At 40.7% G+C, this 18,405-nt stretch overlaps 1 protein-coding gene across 2 annotated transcripts in view; it reads left to right on the top strand.

The window, feature by feature from the left end:
• TMEM163 (transmembrane protein 163) overlaps positions 1 to 18,405 on the top strand; it is a 207,530-nt gene that overhangs the window by 53,528 nt on the left and 135,597 nt on the right. The gene's annotated exons all lie outside the window — the stretch shown is intronic.

Here is an 18,405-nt window from a genome sequence, read left to right as displayed (position 1 = left end):
TGCATGCAGAAATTAAAATTGTAAGAAAAATTATCTTATGAACAGGAACATTACACACAAAGTAATTTTTGATCAATATCCCCTTTCTGGCCTGGCCTCCAGTGTATCTGAAGATACCCACTTTTATGAGTTTGGCATGTATCTTTTTAGTCCTTTTATTATACCTTTCCTTACATCTTTATATGCAAAGAGATCACACACCAGCCAGTTCAAATATCCATCTTAAAGAAGGAGAAACTGTATACTATGTTTGCACAGTTGGTTCCCAGGGTAGAAAGTGAATGAATAAAAAGTAGTAAATCCGTGAATACTTCCGTGGAAGACTGTGAAAAATTTTATTACTCATTTCCAATTCTGATTCCACTGGGGAGGGGCGGGAAGCACTCTTTTAAAAACCACATAAATTCTCCAGGAAATATGCAGAGCCTTCAGGCTCCTAATCTTGGATTGGCAAAATGTTTTTCCAAGACTGTGGAAGTTTGTGAGCTGTGCATACATTCACTTAATGGCTGAATGAAAAAAAAAATTATATTGGTCTTTATTCTAGAGAATGAGCCTCTAAATGGGTTTTGTATTGTGAGTGGCTCCTGGAAGTCATCATTAAGACTCCTGAGACTTAACAAATGTTGCCGTTCCCCACCTGAAAAATTAAGGAGCCATAAAGTTAAGCCTTCAGATCTGCTTGCCTGAGCGCCACATAGACCTGCTGTAAAGGAACACTTAGGAATGATGCTCTGCTGCCTTGGGAAGCCATTGTTCTGAAACGTGAAGGTGGCTGCAGATTTCACTTGCTAGTTAAATGAAATAAGTTCTCCTGTGAATAAATACATGGTGAAAATGATGCCTTGCTACGTGAAAGTACTTTTCCCCAGGGTCTCCTTTCGTTTCTGAACTGTCAGGAAAATACTACTTCTCTCTCTCTGTCACACACACAGTAAGGCACCGGGCATTGTTTTGGAGGTCTTCAGCTGTGCCACCCGCGTGCACGGGCCCACCTGACTCAGCTGTTTCAAGTGTGGAGCTGGGTGGGGGAGGATATAGCTCAAGTGGTAGAGAGCATGCCTACCATGCACAAGGTCCTGGGTTCAATCCCCAGTACCTCCTCTAGAAAGAAAGAAATAAACCTAATTACCTCCTCCCTCAAAACAAAACAAAACTCCAAAATAAATAAAAATAAGTTTAAAAATTGATTTAAAAAAAGATTAAAAAAATAATAATACAGTGCAGAGCTCGTGAGGGTCTGACACGGATTTATTTCACGACCGGGTTTCTCTTGCTTCTCTCTGCCATGCGCTGGCCCCTAAACCCTGGCCGTGGGTTACCAGGTGAACATGTTTGGAAGATCAGGCAAATCTGTACCACCCCAGAGAGATGTCTTTAAGGATGTGCTTCTGATTTTGCGACCGGGAAAGGAACTGTTTTGGTCTGAGCAAAACAAATTGTTTTAAACGAGAACAATTCCTTTCAAAGTAACGTTTTAGATACCACCTGTGACATTCTTGATTTACTCTTTTTTGTTATCCCTGTACCAGTTCCTCTGTGAATTCCATTAGCAGTGATTCAAAGTGTGCCTCCTGTCTGCCCAGTCCTCGCCATCTCTGCTGCTTTGGGTCACCGTCATCCCTTGCAGGGACCATTCCAGTGGCCTCCTAGAAGCTCTATTTCCAGTCACCTCCAAGCTGGCTTACCTCTCCCCTTCCATAGCAGATAGATCATTTTCTTTGAATTATAAACTAAATCCTCACACTCTCTTTAAAATCTGCCGTTGCTCTTAAATGGAAATCTAAACTTTTCCCCATGGCCCCCAGGTCTAGAGTGGTCTGACCCTGCCTACCCTCTGGACCTCGATTGAACCCTTCCTATGACTCATTCCCTTCTGACTACAGCTGACTCCCTTGGTCCTTCAACACACCCAGATGCCTCACTCAGGTCTCGCCTCTAATGTCCCACCTGCAGAGAGGCTTTCCCTAATCCCCATCTCAGGTAGCACCCTCTGGCCTATATTACTTGATCAAATCACCGATTTTCTTCTTAAGTTAGATGTCATGTCAAAATTTTTTCCTGTCTTTGTTGACTTTTTAACTGTTTGTTTCCCTTGCTTGAATGTGAGCTCAGTGGCGGGGACTTGTCTTTCTCTTCCACCAGGGCATCCTCAAAGCTTAGAACAAGTAGAAGGCACTTGGCAAATGTTCGTGGAATGAATTAGCTCACATGCCCGCAGTGGGTGGTGCGCCCCGCCAGGGTGCAGGTTCCCTGCCCATCCCTGCTGTTCCTGGCGTGGCGGGGAGGGGGCACACCCGGAGCTGCATCAGTCCTCGTGCCAGGTCCTGAGGGGTTTGTTACAGGGTCTACTCAGTATGGCAGGGAGGAGGGGGGCCTCCATTGTCTTCTCCACTCTCAGACTTTAAAGGCTGTTGTCCTTATTCTTTTTGAAATATTTGAAACTTCTTTGTGAAACAGAGCTTCGTAAGAACGCAAGTGATTTTTATGTTCTCTCCTGCTTTGGAATGCGCATTCTGCTTTTCCTCCATTACCATGACAGTTATTTTGCTCATGTCAGTACTCAGGTCAAGGCTGGGACATTTGTTCTGGAAACAGTACAAATATATAGTTTTTCAGATTAATCCATTGACTGCCTTTCTGTATCATGCTTGGAGGAGAACTTACCATTTAAACAAAACTAAACACAAAGACCTTTCATATTGCTTTTGTCTTCTGATGCAAACAGAATGCTGACTTGAAAACTAGGTTTTTCTGACCTCTGAGCTGTTCAGTTGGAACAGTAAAAATGGCTGAATTTGTTCTTAGTGGTTTTCTTTCTGCAGGTTCTGCTGATGTTTTGGGGGTGTTGCTTTGTGTCCACACACAGCCTTTCACCTGCATAGCACAGAAGCTTCCTGAAATCTGCAGGAATCTGCATGTGGATGGCTGACAGCCTGCCAGTGAGCAGAAGTAACAATGAAATATTTAATTCTCACAGCTAAATAAGCTTTTATTTAGACATAATCCTTTCACTCTTCAGTTATAGGCTCACCTATAATTTCATTGCTTCAACATTGTATTAATTTTTCACTTATTGTAGTTTGATTTTGAATATACAATCAATTTTTTTAATATTTGAAAGTAATTTAGGTTGTTAAAAATACATATGATGGAGAAGGGAGTTAAGTTAAAAGTTAAAGTTTCCAAGCGCATTTTTAAGTGTTAATGTTTCAAATAAATAATTCCAGGTTTTTAATGCATATACTTATACAAAATAAATGATATACAGAGCTTTTTCTACACAAAAATATGATCAGACTGTGCATATTGCCCTACACCTTCCTTTTATTTCTCTTGATAATATTCGTTGGACATCTTTGCCTGCTACCAACATGCAGACCTACTGTGTTCTTGATCATGGCTGCATAGTGTTCTATGGTCATATCTTATGGTATTTTACCCATTCTAATATTGGTTGACGTTTAAGTGATTTCAAATTTTCAGTTATTAAAATATGTGCCTGTAATTTAATGTAATTCTGGTGTACTTGCAGGTTTTTAATCATCATACACATTTATCCACATTTCTGTTTAAGATTGGCATCTTCCAGCCAATACAGTACCTAAACATTACCCAGTTGTAATGCTTTTAAATTCCACCTTTCCACGATGATAGAGAATGCTTCCATGGGTTACATTGCACTGTTGTTTGCAGAAGGGATTATAAACATTTCCCATGTCGCTAGCACTTTGAAGGTGTATTGGTCACTGGTATTTGTCCTGAGACCTGGGGCACGAGGAAGGTAGAGAGAGGGTGAGTGTTTGTGCCCTACTAAGCATGAGAATCCCTCAGGTTTTGAGTATTAGTTGAGACTGAACTTTGCAAGTGTTTATTTCCTTCTCTGTGAATTGTGCGCATGCATTTTGTTCATTTGTTTCTTAAAGCTTTGGTGTTTTTTTTTTAAACAAGTTTGAGAATTTTATGTATTATAGATATCATACTTTTTTATATTTCATGTAAATCTTTTCATCAACCTTTTTGCCTCTTATTTTGTTGCACCAACTTTTTTACTTTGATAGACTCAAATATGTAGAGTTTTCTTTGATATGTCATCAGTTAGAGAATTATGTCTGCAGAGTTCTGACATTCAGTTCTATTTTTCTTCTTCATTTTTCCCACTACAAGTAAATGTATCTGTAACAGTCCCTTAGTGGTTGAAATGATTCCACAGCACCATAGATGTTTTTAATCATCAGCCATCAACTGTAGTAATACCCTGAGGAAGTGTTTACTTCCGATTGAAGAGAATTAGCAAGGGCCAAGTGGATATAAGATATATCATAATTTAATACTGTTGGCAGGAAGCAGGTTCTTAGCACCGTGAATCATGCTACCCATGTCAGAAAACCTGTTATAATTAGAAGCAGCAACGTTTACACAGATTGACTAGTTATGTTTCTGTGAGATTGTCGTCTTTTCCTTTTACGTCTTTGAGTGTACAATTCAAATAGAAATGTAAATACAGTAATAGTTGTTGTCAGCTGGACGGTGGTTCTTCTTCAGAGCATTAATCTATGTCTTCTTTACTCATCAGTAGATTTTCCAAATACTCAAAAGTGGTGGTAGGCAATGTGTGTTTGATGTGTTGGCTATTTTCTTAATGTCTCTTGGGTATAGAGAACGTAAATCTTCAATCAGTGGTGTCAGGAAGACCTTGTCTCTAACTTCCATAGTTTACATTGAACTTGGCTGCCTAATGTACCATCCAGATAGAATGAGAGTCTATGTGTAATTCCCACTGTCCTGAGTGCTCAGGGGTCATTGAAGAGATTCCTCCACAGGTGATTTTAGAGGTTGGTAGGACATTCAGAAACTAAGATTCTAGCTCTGTTTGAGAGATGAGGGATGCTGAGGGGAAATCAAAAGTTTTCTTGTTTAAATTTCATAAGAAGACTGAGAATGTTTCTTTTATGATTTTGTTTTGTGCATAAATTGCTTCCTCTTCATCAGTTTTCTTTTCAGTGCTGAATAAATGTGCTTCCTAGGCATTCTGATTAAAGAGTTAATGGATAATAATAACAAACTCAATTGGAGTTGCAAAAGAATGTAAAGGAGATTGGGGGTCTTTTGTGAATGAGGAAGTTGAGGCCCGGAGAGGTTGAATGATTTGGCCAAGAACACACAACTGATTGTAGTCAGGTCTGCTTTTCTGAGACAAGTCCAACGTCTTCCTTTTCTTTCTCAAGCTGGAAATTTACACTGTGCTTTTTTGTCAGGGTTGACAGAACTTTCTAAGAAATCGCAGATAAGGACCTAAATTGGGAATAAAATGTAGCTGATTTGCCTCTAGCAATTACACAACTCCAGGAGGATGCAAATTTGTGAGGATGAATTGTTTCTAAGTATGAGTTATCATGGGGTCTCCTGGAACAGTTTCTGGTGTGGCTTCATGAATCCAAACACAATGTGTTCAAGTGCCCAGACTCCTTCTATTGGCCCAGGGTTTTCATTTAATTGAAAGAAGCAGAGTAGGGATTGAAGCTGAAAACAAACAAATGAACACCAAAAAAGCTGTTCTACATGATTGCACATCGAGGCTATGTTATGTATATTAATCTTCACATCCTAGAAATGAATAAACCTACAGGAGACTCATAATATTAGAGGCCAACTTATCTTTTTAAAATTTACTTTCTAAATTAACATAGAGTAAAACTGACATTGCTTTTGGTGTATATAGTACTATGACTTTTAACACATGTATAGATTTCTGTAGCCACCACCATAATCAGGATACAGAAACAGTTTTATTACTCCCCAAAAAACTCCCTCTGTACTTACTTCTCACACCTAAACGCTGGCAACCACCAGTCTGTTCTTTGTCACTATAGCTTTGTCTTTTTGAGGATGTCATACAATCGAATTGTACAGTGTGTAGCTTTTTGAGACCTGGTTTCTTTCATTCAACTTAATACCTTTTAGATTCATCCAAATGTTGTGTGTATAAACAGTTTCTTCCTATGTGTTATTGATTAGTATACCATTATTTGGATGTTAACAGTTTATTTTTCCATGAACCTGTTGAAGGACAGATATTTGGGCTGGTTCCAGTTGTTGACAATTACGACTAAAGTGGCTGTGAACATCTGTATACAGGTTTTTTGGTCAGTCAAAGTTTTCTTTTCTCTGGGCAGATGCTGGCAGACTTTTTCTGTTAAGGACCAGATAGTGAATATTTTTGGAATTGTAGGCTGTGCGGTTTCTGTTGCAAGTATTCAACTCTGCTGTTGTTGCAGAAAGCAGCCACGACCAATACAAAAACACAGGAGTCTGGTTGAATTTGGACCACTGCTGGGTTTGGCCTGAGGGTAAATGCTTACGGACAGGCTTGTTGGGCCATATGGCAAGTTCATGTTTAACTTTCTAAGAATCTGTCAACCTGTTTTCCAGAGTGGTTGTATCATTTTGTAGCCCTACATTTTCAAGAGTTTCAGTTGTTCCATATCCTTGGAAGCACTTGGTATAAGCAGCATTTATTTATGCCGTTCTGAGAGGTATGAAGTGATATCTTATCAAGGTTCTAATTTTCATTTTCCTAATATGTAATGATTATTTCCTGTCTCTATATCCTCTTTATTGAAGTGTCTTTTGAAGTATTTAACTCATTTTAAAAAATAGATTTTTTTTTATTACAGTTGAATTCAGAGAGTTTTTTTTTTTAAATATATTCTGGATAGAAGTCTTGTTTGATACATAATTTGAAAATATGCTCTCAGTCTGTAGCTTTTTTTTCATTGTCTTTATAGTATCTTTGCAGAAAAATGCTTTTAATAAAGATAGTTTATCAATTTTTTCTTTTATGAATCATGCTTTTGGTGGCATATCTAAGAACTCCTTGGCTAACCCAAGTCTGCAAAGATTTCTCCTATGTTTTCCGCTAAAATTTTGATAGTTTTATGTTTTACATTTAGAGCTAGGATCCATTTTGAATTAAGTTTTTGTATAATGTGTGAGGTGTAGGTTGTGGGGTGTTTTTTTTTTTTTTTTGGCATATGAATGAGCAATTATTCCAACATCATTTGTTGAAAAGACCATCTTTTCTTTATTGAATTGCTTTTATACCTTTGTACAAGATCAGATGGCCGTATTTGTGTAGGTCTGTTTCTGGACTCTGTTCTGTTCCATTTGGCCTACTTGTCTATCCATTTGCTAATGCCATACTGTCTTAGTTACTATAGCTCTATAGCAAGTTTACAAATAGAGTAGTGCAATTCCTTTAACATTGTATTTTTCTTTCAAAATTGTTTTAGCTAGTTCCTTTGCCTTTCTAAGTGAATTTTAGGATCTGTCTACATCTAGAAAAAAGTCCTGCTGAGATTTGACTGGAATTGTGTTAAATCTACAGATTAGTTTGCATCTTTACTATGTTTACTCTTTCAATTCATGGATACAGAATGTCTCTCCATTTATTTAGTTCTTCTTTGGCTTCTTTCATTAGTATTTTGTACTTTTTAATATTCTGTTACTATACATGTTTTATTAACTTTACCTGTATTAAATTTTTTGGAGCTATTATAAGTATTAAAAAAATGATTTCCAGTTATACATTGTCAGTGCACAAAAAATGGTTCATTTTTGTGTATTGGTCTTGTATCCTATATCCTTGCTAACTTTACCTCTTACTTGAGTTTTTTTTTTTTTTCTGTTTTGTAGATTCTTTGAGATTTTCTCTGTGGACAATGAATGTCATCTGCAAATAGACAGTTTTCTTTCTTTCTTTCCAGTCTATTTGCCATTATTTTTTTTTCTTGCCTGATTACACTGGCTGAGACTTCTAGTACAATATAGAATAGGAGTGTTGAGAGTAAACATTCCCTTCCATTTGTAGTTTGCTGAGAGTTTTTTTTTTTTTGACATGAACGGATATTGAATTTTCACAATTGTCAATTAATGTGGTCATGATTTTTTTCTTTTTTTTTATAGTCAATATGTTAGATTACTCTGATCTGATTTTTGAATATTGAACCAGTCTGGCATTCCTGGGATGAACCTCACTTGTCCATGATGTTTTTTGGGGTTTTTGGTGGTGGTGGTGGTTTTTTTTTTTTTTTTTTGTGTGTGTGTGTGTGTGTGTAACTGGATTTTTTTTTTTCCCCACTAGTATTTTGTTGAGAATTTTTGCATCTGTGTTCATGAAGGTATTGATCTGTAGTTTTCTCTTTTATACATTCTTTGGTTGGTATCAGGGTAATATGAAATAAGTTGGGGAGTTTTCCCTCTTCTATTTTCTAGAAGTCTTTGCGTGGAATTGGAGTGATTTCTCCCAATTTTGGTAGAATTTGCTAGTTAAATTATCTGGGCCTGGAGATTTATTCTTCAGAAGGATTTTGTTCCCATGAGGTGGGGGCTACACTCAGGGTTGGAAACATTTCCCTGGTTCACATGGAGCTTCCCAAATAAAAAGCTCTGGCAGTTTTCCTGACCTCCAGTAAGATCTAGAGACACTGCAGTGATGGTTAAGACCGTCCCTGCCAATGCCGTTTTGCTTGACATTTCTAGGCTATTACCCATTTCCTCATTTTGCTTCTCTGAATTGATGGGTGTTGGTAAGAATTTCAATATGTTGCCGTACTGAAAAGAAAGCATTTTCTTTTTTGTAAATTTACCATTTCCTTTTTCTTTTCTCCTCCCTGCCGCCTTCTTTTTTATTGCTTTTTCAGGCTCCTATTTTTCATCATTTTGTTAAGTATTATTGAAGGGAAGGAATGCTCGTCCTTAGGCTCTGCCATCTTTACCCAGTTGTCTGTAAGAATTCTTCTTCCTTTTTCTATCTTTGGGACTATTTATAATTTTACCTTTTGATTTTGCATTTCATGTCCCATTTTATTGGCTTGAGTTTTAACCTTTGCCTGAGTACTGGTTGCAGAATTGGTAAAAATTGGAGCTACATTACTGGTAAACAGAAGCAGCAGTAAAGGGAACCAAATTCTTGGGTAACCTACAACCTGGGAAAACTGGTTCTTTTAATGAAATTTGAATTGTAGGCACTGTTTGCATTTGAGAGAGAAGTAAGAAGATGATTTAATATCCAAAAGAAGTAATTTGCTGAATTTACTGATGTTACTGACTTGATAGTAAAGGAATAAGCCAAAGAGACATTAATGTTTTCCTTTCCTAGGAGACATGGAGCATATTCAGAAAAAAATAATTTTCATTTCATTCCAACAGTAATTTGGACAGTATGCAATACCCAAAGTCTTGGGAAGAGTTATATGCCATCTTTTGCATTGCTGCTTGTTTTTGTGGCATTTTCTAGATCTTTATTTCTGATTTAGCAGACAGTTTGCTATAACCGGGCAAAAGAGACAAGATTATACACAAATACAGCACATTTACATGGCAGCTAGTGTGAGTGACATTTTGCTGGGAGCTTCTTAGAAACTTGTCTTGTTGCAGAAACACCACTGGGGGATTAGTAGCTCATAGCATCTCCAGTGGAAGCAAAAGGCTACCTGAAAATGGGAAATTGGAGTTGGAACCAGAAATCACAAATATAAGAAAATGTGGCAGTGTGTAAGCAGTGAGACAGTGGGCTGATTTTCAGATGATCAGACTCTCGTACCAGTCATAATGAGGTATGGGGGTCCTGAGATTTTGCCATGACAATTTTCTCCTCTATCTTTCTTCAGTTCTCTACTCTTCAGTTAAGACTTATCTTCGGCTTGTGAACTTTGACCTGTCTTCCTATTTTCCTAAGAAAAATCTCATTTTCCTGTTCCTCTTCAACCCTGTGTCCATTCTGCTCAGTGCCAGCTTGATTGAATGCAGCTTCAGCCTTGCTTTCTTGGGTTCCTTTGGTGTCTTTTTCACTTGTGTTGAAAGATGGGGCCAGGCTGCCACATGGTCCCTTTGCTCCTCTGCTGTGGGCTTCTCTCTCCCCCCCAGGCTACTTTCTACTTGACTCAGCCCTCTGTTGGCATTCACGACACACCATTGTGCTTTTTGCCTCTGCCCTCTCTGTCTGCAGATGTTGGTGATCCAAAAGGAGTGGCTTACCATTCCCTGCCCTTCTCTCTGTGGGTGGTCCTGTCTGATCCCAGCCACAGTTCATTAAGTACATCCAGGTGGGCCATAGACTCTCGCCATCACCACAGACAGCATGGAGCTCTCCTCCATTTAGGACAATGCTCCTTATGCTGAGGGTTTTGTTTGCTTTCCAGGCCCTCCTGCACTGGTCCTGAAATCCTTTTCCTGCTCTTCTTCTTTAAAAAACATTTTTTTTAAATTGAAGTTTAGTTGATTTACAATGTTCTGTTAATTTCTGGCATGAAGCATAGTTATTTAGCTATACATATATGTATATGTTCTTTTCCATATTTTTTTCATTATGAGTTATTATAAGATATTGAATATAGTTCCCTGTATATACAGTAGGACCTTGTTGTTTATCTGTTTTATATACAGTAGTTTGTATCTGCTAAACCCAGACTCCTAATTTATTCCTCCCTCCCTTCCTCTTTGGTAACCGTAAGTTTGCTTCCTATGTCTGTGAGTCTCTTTCTGTTTTGTAAATAACTTCATTTATATTATGAAAAAATTTTTTCTTAAGATACATATGTGAATATTTATTTAGAATGAGAAAAGAAATCACAATGAATTACAAATTTTTAGAAGTTGACAAGACCACAAACGTCACAAAATCCAAAAATAAAATCTTTGTTAATGGCCTGGAATACTTTTTTTCTTTACAATTTTTGGATACATCTTCTTTTGTTCTTCCAGTTTTATTGAGATATAGTTGACATACAGCACTGTATAGATTTAAGGTGTACAGCATAGGATTTCATTTACACACATCATGAAGTGGTTATCACAGTAAGTTGAGTGAACATCTATTATCTCAAAATTAAAGAAACAGAAAAAAATTTTTTTTCTAGGATGAGAATTTTTAGGATTTACTCTCTTAACAGCTGTCCTATATAATATGCAGCAGTGTTAGTTACATGTACCATGTTGTACATTACATCCCTCCTTTCCCTCTATCCTCGGCCTCAGTCAGGTCCTCTCCCCTGTGCATGGCTACAGCCTCCTACGTGGCTTTTCTCCATCATCTCCCTTCTTTGAATCATTTATACGCCTCCATCTAGTTTGCCCACCTTGACACACAAATGTCTCTAATCCTGTCCCCCTTGGTTTTCTTGTCTCTCCCCTTCACTCAGGAACCTTCAACAGTGCATATTCTTTGACCCAGAATTTCTACTTCTACTAGGATTTAACTTGCAAATTTACGTAGACAAGTGCATGCAAAGACCAACACTGAGTGGTGTTTGCTGTCATGTTGTTTGTAACAGCAAAAGTGGGTTAACGACCTCTCTGTCCATCAGCAGAGCACTGCTTAGATAAATAAATGTAGAGCTCTATAGTGAATAGAATGCCCTCTGGTATTTAATAATAATGAGGTATGTACATATTTGCTGATACGGAACAAACTCCAAGGTACATTGGTCAATTGAGAAAAAAAGGGGAAGGAACATGATAGTGTATATATTAATATATTTCTCCTTGTATTAAAGCAGGATGAGTTAATACACACTTTTGAATATTCATATAATGTTTGTGGAAGGTTACCTAACACAGTTTTCTATAGTCTTACTTTTTTAACCATGTGTATGTATTACATTTTCCCTAAAGAAAACGGAATTAATAAATAAACAAAATCTTACAGGTACTCCTTATGGACTGTAGAAGCAAGTCTGAATTTCTGAACCAGCTTTCTATTAAAACGCCTTTAGATGTGGCTGGGTAGGTGTTTCCAGCCTCATTTATATTCCTTTCCTTTGCGTGGTCTTTGTTAGCCAGCCTGAGCCCACTGAAGAAAGGCACAGACCTCTCACCACGGGTGTGGTGTGGTGTGGTGTGGGCATGGCCTCAACAGAATGGGCACTGGACACTGGACCCTGGACCCTGCTGCACCGTGTTCTCCCTTTAGTTACTGGATGGCAGAGACATGTGGGAAGTCCCACGGGGGTAGGGGTGGGGATGGAGGGTGGCCAGGTGGCCGGGTGGCGGGGGTGATGGGGGCAGAGCTGCATAACGTAGCAGAGGGAGGGCCGGGGTAGCAGCCGTATACCTTCTGATGCGGAGGTCTGGGAGACGAACCACCAGTGCAGCTGTTCTGCCCTCTCCCCTCTGAATGTCAACCCCAGATGCGCTTTCTGTGACTTCTGCTTGCTGACCTGAGCAAGTACCCAGGCCCTCTTTTCCACCTGGAACACTCTGTCCTTAATCTCTGCCCTTGCAGACCCTGCCAGCCCTTCAAGGTGGGCTGAGATCGTCCTCCCTGTCACTCTGGACTGTGGGTTATCACATTCTGCTCTCTGAAGCTCTGAGCCTGTTTGGTTTCTGGGTTTCCACATTTATCTCTTTCTACGTAAAATTATTGTTTTTTTCCTTATCCCATGTCCCCTGCTAAAGATGTTAATGGCATGCTGATAAGACCAGAGTGATTCATTCATCTTTGTATCCCCTCTGCCACGTGAGATTTCCCAGGACTCCTGTTGTGTTGAGTGTTTGGTCTGGCCCCTCTAAGTATAATAAAACTCAGTGTGATGGTCTTGACTTCTTGTTTGGAAGGTTCTGTCCCTCTGAAATACCTCAAGTGGTACCTAAACTGATGAGTGAAGAGAAGAGGATCAAGCAAGAGGAACTGCTGCTCCTTCAGTAAAGAAAATTAGCAAAGGCATATCTGGGGTGTGATGGGAGGATGGGGGAGGCTCGGGGTTCCTGGAACCGATGGCTGAAAGGGCCCCCCACTGAGCACTGCGTACACGCCCTTGTCACCCAGACACAAGGTGGTAGTATTGATATCGAACGTGGTCCGACTACTCACTGCTCGAAAATCAACACTCGAGAGTGGCACTGTTGATGGAAAGGGAAGTTTTTTTTTTGTTTTTTTTTTTTAATCGGAATGCTGGCAATGGGGGGAGATGTTGGACTCAGTGTTCCCAAAATACCATCTCTGGAAATTCTGCTCAGCCATGAAAGTTTTAAAGGGAAAATAGTAATCTCAGTTGATCATTGAGATGGGGGCAGTGAGGGGGTGGTCAGAAGTTTAGGCTTTTCACATCTTGTGAATTTCCCCCAGGTGCTCTCTTGTTCACAGTTTGTTCCTAAGGTGACTGAAGGAGAAGCTAGGGAAGAGATTGGTCATCTGTTTATTACTTATTCTCCATTTCTACTTCTTTGATCTACAGAAAAAACCAACAGGTTAGGCAAGATATTGTGTTATCAAAAGATCTGAAAGGTGTGCTTAGGCTGGAGGTGAGTAGGGCATGGTGGTGTCTGGTTTAAGGTTAGTGACAATATAGTTCCGCTGAAGTGACAAGAAAAGGGGTTTCCTGCAAAGAGCTGCTTACGTGGGGGCAGTTATAGTACCTGCAAAATGACTCAGGAATGTGCATCAGGCAGTGAGTCCGGGACTATTGTCAACTGCTTGAGGCTGCTCTTTTGTGAGTCAGGGAGGCCTGAAAGACTTCACTATTTGTATAAACAAGAGGCAGGGACTGGGTGCAGGGGCTGCCCTGCAGAGTCCTGCTCAGTTTTAGTGCTTGTGTTTCCCAGATCAGCCCAGGAAGCTTAGCAAGGAATCGGAGACTGCAATTCTCTCAGTTTGCAATGTAGATAGATTTTCATTAATGTTTTTACTTATGTGTTTCTCTAACTTATTATTTTATGTGAGAGCTTTTCATGTTTTTTAGCTAGCCCCTTTTTTCTCCTCCGTTTTCCTCCCCAAGAACGAAGAAGTACTAACTTGTGAAGCCAGTTGTCACATTTGACATTCTGCTCGTGTTACGAGCCCAAACTTGTTCTGTTTGCCGCATAACAGACGGATAAATCGGGAGATGAGGTGTTGGGGCAAGAAATAGCGACTGTATTCTGAAAGCTGGCAGATCGAGAAGATGGCATCCTAATGTCTTAGATAACCGTCTTCCCCAAGTCAGAATTCAGGCTCCTTTTATCCTAAAAAAGAGAGGGTGTGGTTGGTTGTTGCAAACTTCTTGGTGTTGGCATCCTTTGTTCTTGAAGCTGTCCACATAGGTAGATCATGCTGTTCCTGTAAATCTCCAACAAGGCAAATGTTATCCTCTGTTCTGCAACTTTTTATCTCTATATAAATGGAGAAGTGTCATACCTTTAAAGGTCAGAGCCTTGAGACTGAGCTGTCCTGAATATTTTGGGCTATAGGCAACATTCTTTTAAAAAAAGGTGCAGAACCAGTGTGACTGAGCACCGGAAACAGAGCACAGGGTTAGAGCTAAAGGAGCAGATCTATGGAGTCAGCTTTGTTCTTCCCTATTACACCAGCTGGGATACCGTAAAATGTTTCTCCTATCTCTGTTACCTAGTTAGAGATTTAAGAGTTTGCCTTGTTTGGCTTTATTCCATCTTTCATTGCAGGGGTCAGCAGACTTTGCCTATGGGCCAGTCACTGCCTGTTTCCGTAAATAAAACTTTACTGGGACCCAGCCTTACCCATTTATTAATGGATTGTCTGTGGCTGCTTTCCTGATGCAAGAGTAGAGTTCAGTAGTTTCAACAAAGACCATCTGGCCCCCAGACTCTTTGGCACTTTTCAGAAGAAGTTTGCTGGTGCCTGGCTGCATTGTGTTAAATTGGCCCCCCTTTCCCTCTCCCCAGCCCACCCCACCCCAAGATCACGTCCTCTCCTTGGTTGGTTCTTCTTTTGTGTTCATGTCATGACCTATATTCCCAGGACAGACCCCTCCCCTATATCCTCTACTGTAGCTCCTCTCTAAAATACCCAGATCATAGTATCTCATGAATATTTCCTGAGTTTTTCAGATGCTAAAAACCACCAGCAAAGGGAAGAAGTGAATTACTTGATAATCGAGAGCGTGTTTCCCCCAGACCTTCTGGTGCCTAGGGCTTGATAGTGTTGACCACCCTGTTACTTCCGCCTCAACCATAAGCTGATCATGTACCTGTGACACCACCCCCCGCCTGGCCTTTAAATATGCTTTGCTGAAACCCTTTGGGGAGTTCGGGGTTTTCTTGGGTGTGAGCTGCCCCGTCCTCCTTGCTCAGCCCTGCAATAACCCTTTCTCTGCTCAAACTCCGACGATTCGGTTTGTTTGGCCCCACAATGTGTCAGGCACACGAACTTGCATTTGGCAATGTCGTGACGGGCAGGTGCCCAAGCCTGGATATGAGTGAAGGTCTCCGGTGTGTCTGACTCCAGAGAGCAGCCTCTTACCTCCTGTGCTCTGCTGCAGCCTCATGCAACACGGGCTGAGGCTCAAGCTGGTCTTACTTGATCTTTAAGGTGTGTTTGAACTGCCTCCTTTTGTCTCCCCGACTTCTTGCACCTAGAAATAGAAATTCCTTTGTGGCTTCTTTTCCTTACCCCTCCTCTGACTTTTGCATCTTGAATGGAGGCATTCCTTGAGGTTCTTCTCTGTCACCCTTCTCTTACGGTGAAAGCTTAAAGAGCTATTGTTGTACATAAAACCATAAATCTGCTTTTCCTTGTGAATTAAATCCTGGTCCTGACCTTCCCCAAAGCTCCGGCTCATTCTTTCTAATGTCTTATTGGACTTCTCTCACTTGTCCCCTTGAGATCGCAAACTCATTTTCTCCCCCAGGATCAGTTCTGTCCCTGCCCTCAGGGTTTCTGTTCATGACACTATTGTTGTTCCAATCACTGAGATTCAGAAGGTAGTGATCATGTTTCTCCTCACCCTTTTTCCTCACCTCCTGTCAACTTGTGTATGTCATACGTGTTTATCCCAGTGTGTCCCATTCCTGCCCCTTCAACCCCAGGCCAACCTTTACAACGCCGTTTACTTACTTTACTTACATTTAATTACTTACTTACGTAGACTTTTTCTGTCTTTAGTGTTCCAGGCAAGGAATAACAGACTGCCTCATGGTGCTCTCTCCTCTTGGCCAGACTCTGCTTCAGAAGCCTTCTCAGCCCAATCAGTGATGGCACTCCAGTCCATCCCTTCTCTGATTTACTTATGCATGTATAGTGAATTTCCCAGAAGTGCAGCATCATTGTGTCATTGATCTGCTTAGAAGCTCAGCGGTTCCTTAGCAGTTAGACAATTCAGTGGTCCCAACAAGTGGTTCCGTACTTCCCACCTCTGTGCTATTCCTTCTTCCTGGAATGCTTTTCACACCTTCCAAAGCCCACCTCAATTGTTATTTGTGGTTTCTTTGATTTCCAAGCCAATGTGAGTTTTCGCCCTTCCAAGCCTCCTTGCTTTGTTGAGCCCTTTCTTAGGCAACGTGGCCTTTACATGTGCCGTGGTGACTGGGTGACTTGTCTTACTGTCAGTTCACTGCGCTGCTCATACACTGAAGCAGGGACTCTTCTCTGCTTAACCAATGTCGAAGATGCCTTGAAAATGCTTAATAAATATTTGTTGAATCAGTCTGAATGGGCGCATGGGAGAAAGACCATGTGGTTGGCCATGAAACTTAACAGCTCTCCTTCCAGTATCCCTAATATACCATTAAGTTGCTCAACATATGCCCTTGGTAATATTTAAGTTTTAAAATATTGTTATCTTAAGTGTAAGTCCCAACACACTCCAGTTCAGTGTGACTGCACACAAAGAAGTTAGGAGCAGCTCCCACGGCAGGTTTCCTGTCTGGGCCACTGACTCAGCTCTTTGGCATTGAGCCTGCCTCTTGGCCATTCCGGGCTTCGATTTTCTCATTTCTAAAGTGGATATGGCTGAAGATCTTTTTCTGGTAGAGCAGCAGTACCAAGAGGTGGTTTTTGCCCCCTAGGGGACATTTGGCAATGTCTGGGGACATTTTGGTAGTCACTTACCTAGGGATGCTGCTGGACTCCTTCTCTGTACAGGACAACACCCAACAGAAAATGATTTGGTCCAGAATGTCAATAGTGTTGGGGTTGAAAACACCAAGGTACAGCATACTAGGACTCAACTCTCACTTTAATTAATTGAATGAATATTATAAACCCTGGTATTTTAATTATAATTTAATCTAGGAGGAGACTTACTCTTTTTCTGAGAGGTGTTCTGAGATGCAAGATTGTTTTCATTTTCTTAGTGTTTAAGCAAGTGGGGATATTTTCAACATCATAGAGGCTTAAAATGTATGTAATTTAAAATCATATCCACCTTCATCACATTGGGTCAGTAATTCTCCAGGTTTCTATCTTAGTATTAGAACATTTGAAAGAATTTGTAAGGAAGAAGGTCAGAAAAATTGGAAACCACATATATGTGGGCTGAATGTGGATTTTAAATAACTGGAGGAATTTAAAGTGAAACTTCTTTCCCTCTTAATCTCCTAAGTATCATGTGTACAGGTGTTGTCTTGGGGGGGGGTGGTTCCTGAAGTTTGGTGAGGGTGGAGCCTGGGCAGTGTGGGACCAGAGAATGCACCCAGTTAGTGATGCTTTACAATTTCGTGAGTTTATCTTGTTAAAAACATCGGAGCCCACCAAAGGAATAAAGCCCATTTGGAGGTAGCATGACTGGTCTAGTGCACGGAGGCCAGTACTGCGCGTGCACAGTGCTTGCTACCTTAGGATGCCAACAACCCAGTCAGCACCTCTTGCCAGTTGTAGACACCAAGGAGGGGTTCCCTCTTCCTATGGATGTGTTTGGAGCAAGTTGGGAAGACAAGATCATTTGCTCTTGCTTTTTCCCTTTCTCCTTCTGTTTCTCCACGGATGAGCTGTGGAATGCTACCAGGTACAAGGAGAGAAAAGATAATTTAATGTATGGAGAATCACTGTTTTGGAATGACCTCAGAACCACATCCTAAGAACTTAGTATATGAAGTTCACACAATTGCAGTAATTGGCAAAAATATAAAAGTAATTGAAATCTATTGGAGGAATGAAAGTTTAGGTGATTTGGTGTTCACACTTATACCCCAGTGCCACTGACTGATGATAACGAGAGAAAACTCCAGCTCTCCGATTCCAGCAGAGTTTGTGTGGCATAGGGTGACATGTAGAAAACCTGACCACAGTGATTTAGCTGAATGGCAGGTTATTCTCCTTATCCTCATGTGAATCCAGAGGAAGGCAGTTCAGAATCCTGCCGGGGCCCCGGACTTCTAGCTTTTGCTTCTCCATCCTCAGTGAGTTTCATGGTCAGGCTCAGAGGACTGTTGTTCCACCTTCTGGCTTGGCATCCCACACATGTGGTAGGCAGAAATGGGAAAAAGGTCAGAGCACGCCCTGCTTACATCTGTAAAGTAAGAGGCTCTCATGCTGCTGAGAGCCAGGCAGCCTGACCCAGTGTACTGCTGTCCCACCAGAACTGGAGTTCTCCTGGCAACGGACAGGAGAGTGGATCTTGCGAGGGGTATGGGGGCAGCAGGGAAGCACAAGGAATGTCCACCACCCATTGC

The sequence above is a fragment of the Camelus ferus genome, chromosome 5 (assembly GCF_009834535.1).
Source record: "Camelus ferus isolate YT-003-E chromosome 5, BCGSAC_Cfer_1.0, whole genome shotgun sequence".
NCBI lineage: Eukaryota > Metazoa > Chordata > Mammalia > Artiodactyla > Camelidae > Camelus > Camelus ferus.
This window is presented reverse-complemented; position numbering and strand designations above follow the sequence as displayed.